This window comes from Grus americana, chromosome 1 (assembly GCF_028858705.1).
Source record: "Grus americana isolate bGruAme1 chromosome 1, bGruAme1.mat, whole genome shotgun sequence".
In the NCBI taxonomy this organism is placed as follows: domain Eukaryota; kingdom Metazoa; phylum Chordata; class Aves; order Gruiformes; family Gruidae; genus Grus; species Grus americana.
Genome location: NC_072852.1, coordinates 102778749 through 102787108, shown reverse-complemented (window position 1 = coordinate 102787108; position 8360 = coordinate 102778749).

Below are 8360 nucleotides of genomic sequence, written 5' to 3'. Positions count from 1 at the left end.
AACCTGCACCATAGAAAGGGCGTGCGTTCCTGCTGGGGTGGGAGCACGGAGAAGGGTACGACAGCTGGGTTTCAGAAAACTGAACACTGGGATGCTCTGCTAGAGAGGACTCAGGGCATGGCTGTGAGTTGTGAAAAGGCTGGGAGAAAGATGGGATTGGAGGGGAGAGGGAAAGGTGGGACAACACTAGAGAGAGCTTTCATGAAAGGGAGGCAGCCACAGAAGGAGATCCTGAGTTTAAAGCTCACTCCAGGCTGATGCTGAGGGCTCCTCCATCAACACAGTGTGAGGGAATCCTCTGTTCCTTATAACCTGACAACAGGGGGAGATGGTCCTATGCCAGGGGCTGCATCAGTCAGAGGCATCATTAATGTATATCTGGTGCGGTCTCTGTGGGAGTGCCATAGGGTAACTCAGGTTGTGGGTGTCAGAAACAGTGCATTAATTATGGGGGGAGGGGGTTGTAATGAGAAAAAAAGTACAGGATTTTTCTGCAGGTTATTATGAAATCATTTAAGAGAGCACGTTGCAAGTCATTCTGCTGAGGAACAGAGGATCCAAAAGACAAACTGGTGTAGGATGCTGAAGAACTCAATATACTGAGTAGTTTGGAGAATGGTGCAGTGGAAGTTTATGAGTGCTCTTCAACTGACTGACTTGGAGAGGAGATGGAAGCAGAGGCTGAAGAATCAGGGGTGCAGAGTCCTTCTCAGCAGAGCTGTCTGTTTTCAATTAAGCTTGCAAGTACTCCATTAGTAGTCTCACAAACGCCAGATGGCTGAAGCAATGCCACTCTATAAAGAGAGACCTTAAATTAGCATAAAATAAGGGGATTCTGGAGACCTGCACTGAAACATCATGAGTCCCTGTAAAATCCCCAGCGATACCCTTCAACACTCTGTTTTTACTCTACAACTCTCCTGAAAAGCTAGGAACATAAGTAATGGACTGTAAGGAAAGGAGGGGTGGCTTCATGAAACTTTCCTCTGCCAGGGAGAGCATTGCTTGAATAAACCCTTGTTTTGGGCAGTGAATGAAAGACATCTGGATCTGGTGGGCAGGATGGAGTTAAAGTTGCAGGCAGATGTTGGTGGAGCCTTCTGCTGTTTTCTCTCTCCCTAACCTTGTTTCCAGAGATAGTAATCAGATGTTTAACTTTTATTTTGGTATAGTAAACTAACCTTGCTATTAACTCTGTCTGGTAATAAAATGTAGTCTCTCTATAAAGCAGATTTGCAAGTCCCTTTGTTTTTTTTTTTACAGGGCTTAGAGATCTTTTCTCAGGAAGAGTAAAGTGTTTTCCAAGTCTTTCCCAGCCAGAGCTAATTGTGGCGTTCCCAAGAGCTGGGACACAAGTTTTACATCTTCCCGCAAGGGTTGGGGCCCAGCAACATTTGTTGGTACACCAGGAGAAGGGAATTTCCTTCGGTGTGTAGCAGGAGAGGCAGGAGCATGGTTTCTGATGCTGAGAATAACCTGCTCATAAAAAGTGACTGTCAAGGATCCTCCAGGCTGGGGGAGCTGAAGGTACTGTATGTGCTGGACAGGCTGGCCACTATATATTAGTCCAATGGGCCATGAGGCTCAGAAGGAAATTTGGCCATTATTTCTTTTGACAGGGATGGAGGTAGCATGAGGCCCTAGACATTGAGTTACCCATTCTGCCACAATAATTCTTCCCAAAATGCCATAATTCCTGAGGCCATTTAGCATTTCAGCGGTTGTTCTGATCTACTCTGGGCTAACACTTGCTCAATAAACTATAATAAACCTATTAGATAGGTTTGCTGAAGTGTACTGCCAGATTGGGCCGGGGAATCTTAGAGTCATTTTTCATTGCGTTCAGTTACATCCAAAGTAACGGACCAACATGAATTAATGTTGATGTGATGGAGTGGTGCGGTCTGAAAATGACCTTTTCCTTTTATCCTTGTGCTATTTTCTGAAAGCTCTTCTTCTGCAGGGCAGAGCTGGTCTGCGTGCCACTGCAGAGGGGTTTTCTCCCCAGATGTGACATCCACCTGCTATTATCCAGGTCTAGGGAACCAGTTTCTAAATTATAACAGAAAGAGATTTTTTTTTTCTTCTCGGTGTCTGAGGCCTTTTAGTATCTACAGTGTACCTTTTTCTTTATTAATTAATGTTATGTTTAAAACATAAGTAGGTTCTTATTTCTGCTCGCTACTTATTATAATGCCTCGTCAGCACTTCAGTGCCTTTCCTTTCCCGTCAGGCTTGGAGTTGGGTTCAACCCTTGATGTGATAGCCCTGGTCAAAATCGTGACTTGCAACAGCGGCACCCGTAACGCAAGGGTCGGGGTAACTCATAACCCGGCAAGGCGAGCCCTGGATTTACGCAGATAAGGAGTACCCGGCCCCATGGCTGTGGCAGGGTGCCCCATCCCAGTGCTGGGAGGTGCCCATCTGGCTGTCCCCACCGGTGCTCCACACCCTGTGCCCGGGCCACGCTGCGCTCCCTGCGGAGGCTGGCATCTGCGGCAGGGGGATAAATGACACCATATTTTATTTTTTTTAGCATGTTAACTAGCAGAAGTGCTGTCCACAGGCAATCTTTTACACCAGTCTCGGTGTTACGCCTCTGTTAGGGCTAATGCAATTAGTGTACTTCTTGCTAAAAATTAAAAAAAAAAAAGGCGGGGGGGAGGGAAATCCTCCCACCAGAGCTGATCCTCTGGGAAGGGGTTGGGCTCAGCACACCCAGGCAAGCTGCCAGCCTCAGCTGGGCAGGACACCGTCACTAGGCTGGGCTGGGGTTTAACCCCCAGCCAAAGAGGCTTGGGCCTCACCACCGCCCTTCTCCAGCGAGGCAGGGTGCGCGGGGGACACAGGACAGAGAAAGTGCCACGTGGGCACCGCCGCGCCAACGCAGTCTGCGTGGCCCCTTCTGTCCCCGGCGAGGAGAGACCCCTCATTAGCAAGCAGGAGACGTGGGCAGACGGGAGGCTCGCCTTCATCCTTTAAAGCGCAGCTATATTTAGAGGCAAATTGCAAACAAAGTGACGGTGAGCTGCTGCTGCCCATAAATTATCCAGCTGCATGGGATGCCGAGGGGCTCACAGACACCGCCTGCCGCTCCTGCGCCCGCACGGGCAGGAGAGGGACCCGCAGGAAGGAGATGTTGCCTTCCCGATACTTGCGAGGATCCCCCCGCGTTGCCCCCAGGCCCCCACCTCACTCGCACTCCCCCTCCCGACCAGCCCCGGCAGCGGGGGAACGGTGGTTCAGCAGATGGTTGCCATGGGTTACCTCCGCTCCGCAGATATTCCCTTCTGAAATAGCAACGCTAATTGAAAACAGGGGCTCCGCACTGTCACTTCAAGGTTCGCTTCAGCAGGCTAGCAATCCTTGTTGGCAAGGCGCAACTGGAGCTTGCTCGTTGGCAAGCTGCAACGGCACCGGCAGGGCTCGCGGGCCCCAAAACCTCCTCACAGCCCGGGTGGCCTCACAGGATCCCTCGCGGATGATGTGCTGGGGAATCAGGGTTGCTTGCCCATGACATGACCTGGCCCAATGGGGAGGACTATCGTAGCGCAAAGGCTGAGGAACAGGGCCAAAAGAAGGGGAGGACGACAGAGGGACAGTGACCCTTGGCAGGCACAAGATGCAGAAGGGTAGCAATATCTGGGTGACAGATGTGAAGGCCATGCCCTGGGTCACCCAGGTGGTCAGCAGCCGAGCTGGGTGTAGATGCCAGCTCTCCCGAGCATGGCCCCGTGGTCACGCTCCCTCTGGTGAAACGGTGCTTTTAAGAGGAATTTAGTGGGGCTTTTCAAGATGCTTTGCCACACTGACAAAGAGCTGACAGGATGACCGCAGCATAAGTGGGACGGTAATTAGAGAGCTGGGATACTGGAGGAGGTGCCTGGTGGGGCATTACAGGGATCAGTGGTAGGCCTCATCTTATTTTAACCTATTCCTTTTTTAGGATGATTAATGTGCAATCAGTAAGCTAGCAAAATTTAGATAGCATAACCTGCTGCCACCAATTAGCAAGATATTTCCATCCTGCAGAGGACTCTCAACCCGTAGCATGGATTATCATTACAGGTACAATGTCTGCAAGCAAGGAGGAAAGCTGGTCTCCTGCTCAAGAGATCTCCGTTTCGCCCCGTCTCCCCATCCCACACTCGGGGACTTCCCAGCTCCTTTCCAGGCTCTGTTCCCCGCATGCTGTGAGGAGACCATCCCTGCCTGGCCGAGGGCTGCTCGGAGGATGCGCTCTCCACTGCTTGCGAGACGCACGGTACGGTGGGGGCGAGCACAGGAGGGTCGGTGCAGGGCTGTTCTTGCAGCCTGAGCATTAGCAGCACTGTTTCTGCGTTATTACACTTCTGATCTATTCAACTCCTACACTATTAACGTTTTACCTGAGGCTGCATGACTTCACATGCAGATAAGACTTTGCCTCTAAGGTGGCAGATAGCCTGTTCTGTGTATTTCTTCTTGTGTGATTCCTACCAAAAATTCAGCTCTGCCTTCCTTGATGCCAAACCAGACCCCCTCACCTCCCACTGTTTCAGTCCTAAACACCTCTGGGTTTGATCCCAGTGCTGCAGCCATCTCCAAGATCTGCTCCAATATCTCGTCAGGGTTTCTTGGTCTTCTATGTGAGCTCAGAAGGACATTTGCAAAACTCTGCTGGCAAAATCAGGGCCTAAAAGCTACCTTAGAATCCCTTCTCATCATATCCCTAAAAATTGAAAGTATAGGAGAGGTAACGTCAATATTTTCACTTTTCCAATCATTTTGGGGGAGCAAATGCCTTGCCAGGAGCTTTCGTCCTCCCAGCATTGCCCCTCTCATTCTGTTGCCCTGACTATGATTTTACTCCACAGACTACTCAGAAGATTTGCAAGAAGGTCTGCTTTGAAAACAAACAAACTAAAGAGCTACTCCAATTACTCTTATGCAATCTTAACCAGCCCTCTTAGGTCCTGCAGGGTTTGCTTTGCCCTCTGCTTGCACGGACAAGCATTGGAGGTTGACGCTGTCCACATTAGGGAAACTCACCAACAGATGGAAAGTTGTAGCATGAACGCATTAGGTTATCAGATTCATTCTGCATAAGGCAATGACATCAGAAGTTTAACATCATCTGTGACATCTGGAAAGCATCAGAGTGTCTGCAGTGCAAAGCAAAGTAGCTTGGCAGCACTGCTGGGGGAATTACGCTGCTTGCAATGCGTTAGCACAATGGGCAATGACGTGCCAGGCTGTGGAGGCATTATATGATGCACTGGAGGATAACCAGTCTTTCTGTATCCATATAGGTTGCTAAATATTATCCAATGTGCTATACTGTCAGAAAAGTATTATACTGCTAGGAAAGCTCAGAAGAGGTTTGACTTAGCAAAAACTGAAAGAGTTTAAGATATCTTTCCTGGCAATGTGTCAGCTAAGGGTGCATAAGATCCTATTCTACAAGTATCCTAGGAGGTATAATCACCACAGTGGGAAAGTAATTGCATCCAGAAACGAAAAGGAGAATTGATAAATGGAGCAAGATGAACTTGAGTTAAAAAAAAATTGGATAAAGATTGTCTTAACAGCAAAATCTGTTGAGCCATAGAAGGAGGAACTCCCCTGGTTGAGACATTTAAGAGTAGACTACAGGGCACAGCCCACCTTGCTCTCTGGAGCAAAGCACGCCAAGGAACAGTTCTTTTTCTTTAGTCACAAGCCTGTATCATTGGGAAGGCAGCCTTTTATTTCCCTTTTCACAGCCACCAGAGAACCAACGCTGGATTTCCACATCTACCTAGCTCAAGTCTGGCAGGACATGAGCAAATTTTAGGGAAAGTAGCCAAATCTTACAGCACTGCATTGCCAATTGCTCCCCAGAGCAGTCATCTCTTGCTCTCAAATGCACACGCTGCAGTGCGGGGCTGATAGCAGCAGGGCCATGACCGCTTTGCTGGCTGGCTGGCTGAGTGGGCACGTCTCATTAACAGGGATTCATCAGCACCGTTGTTAATAATGCAGGAGCTGCTTGTCTCTGGGGGAGTTCCTCAGCAAAAACTGTGCTGCTTCTGTATTTCAAACACAGCCTCTGCTGCCGTGATGGGCTTCCACACTGACAAAGCAATTTTGGTTATTTGTTATTTTCAAATATCGTCTCAGTGCTGAGCGGTGACTGAGCTGAGAGGTACATCCAGAGCAGAGGAGAGCAAAGCCAGCCCTGTGCTGGTCTTGGACCTACCCACGTCTCAGTGTCAGCAGGCACCAGTGTGATTGCTGATGAGAGCGCTCTGGTCCTGAGGTCATCTTTGGGCAAGGCAAGAGCAGGAGTTCAGTCTGTCCTGGCATTATCCTCTGCTCCAGTCACTCCACTGTAGGGAGAAGAGATGAGCACACAGTGGCCCTCCTATCTCTGACCTCCATCCTCTTTTAGGATGACCTCCATCCTCTTTTAGGATGACCTCCCTGGAGGCTTGGTGATGGCCTTTGTGTCTCTGCCAGCACAGGAGAAACTGCAGCTGGGGCCAGACTCTCACATGAAATTGCTTAGTCCTCCCAGTATTGCAGCCTGCGTGAAGGATGGAGTAGACATTGTAATTCCCTGCTAGAATCACTTGGAAGCCTTATTTTGTCATTACCCACTTGTGCATGGCAGCATGCAGGATAAGGGATAATTTCACGCTGTTTGATAGGGATGCTGTACCATGCCCTCTGTAAGGCTAGCCTGTCTGCTGCCAGCCTGCAAGTTCTGCTGCTGGTGGGGCTGGGCAGCCTCATGATGGAAAAGGTGCCCTTTAACATTCACCCAGAGAGGAAACCTAATAAGAAGAGACTTTAAAGTGAGCAACCTAGCAAAGCAGCCTATATAAAAAAAAAAAAAGCACCAAACCCCACACAAAACAACAACAACAACAAAACCCAGCCACCAAAACAAATCTGCCCTTTGGCCACTGTAGGCTGTTCTCCAGCCAGGCATCTTTGGGCATGTATAGAAGGAGCAATCTCATAAAAAAATAATTGCCAGGGCCTGTACGGTGGAGTTCCCCAGGAAGCATGAACCTCCAGCCAGGGCAGCGTGCCCATTAAAAGCAAATGTTTTGATTGAGGTGAGATACCACCATCCCCTGGGAGGACTGAGCATGCCCTCTCTCATCCAGGCCTTGAAGGTGGAAACAGCTACGCTTCCTGGCTCGGCTGTGGGGACATCATGTGCTGGGGTGGGTCCAGGGGAGGACACCTCTCTTGTCCAAGGCGGGGAGATGCTCTGCCCCAATTACTGTGGGCTCCCAGCCCAGCAGACAGCTCACATGCAGGAGGTGTACGTGGTCGATTCAAGCTATCCAGTGCATGCTCCGGTACCGGCACAGAGATTGCATCCCTCAGCCCTGAGCTGTCACATGGACCGATGACAGCAGATGGCTGCAGGGATCAGCCTGCCATCTGGGACTTTGTCATACCTTTGCCACAGACAGATCCCTGCTGATGGGACTGGTGTAAAAAAGGGGACACCACGGGCCAAAGCCAAGAAACATATCCAGATCCAGAGTCAGCTTGATCTCTTCATGCAGCACGAGGTCCTGGGGTCCCTTTCAAAACACATTTGGCGATTCATCCTTAGAGAGATGAGATCTTCCTTACAGACATGGAGTGTGCATGGTTGGGCAGCCCCAGTGGCAAGTGGTGTGATCCCCCACGTCAGAAACGAAGGCAACGCCATCCTAGCCTTGCTTAGATGAGCACCTCTCTCCCTTGTGCAGTTAGACCAGCAAAAGAAGGGGGAGCATTGATCACAGCACTCTCTGAAAGCTCTAGGGAAACTAACAATGTGTTTGTAAAGCCCTGCAAAAATTCAAAATATTGTGATGACTTTAGCTAAATAAAAGTCCTTACCTCTAAGTGTGGTTAACGCTTATCCTGCTGCTGAGAGGGGCAGCAGCTGTGATGCAGGTGGACATCTCGGTGGATGCAGGGAGGACATCAGAAGAATGGCTGTGGGGCCAAGCTGGCCCAGCTGCCTGCCAAGAGATTCATCAGCTGATTGTATATTTCTGTAAGGAGCCAAGAGTGGTGCAGATGGGAGCTATGCACACAGCTTGTTTGAGCAGCTGGGAAGTTCACCCTCTTCTAGCCCAAGACCCCAGGGCTGCTCCAGCCCTGGTTGGGGAAGGATCAGTCTCAGGCTGCTCCAGCATTGTTGGCCTAAGACCCCAAAATCTCAGCGCCTGGGAAGAAGCTTACCTTAGATCCATGTTTCCCTATATGGGATGGGTCTGTGCTAAGACACAGTCAGACAACGGGTGGCTGCAGACAACTCCCACTGGGAGATGATGCTTTCCAGAGAGTGGGCACCGCAGCCCTTCACACCTGCCCTGCACTTTGCT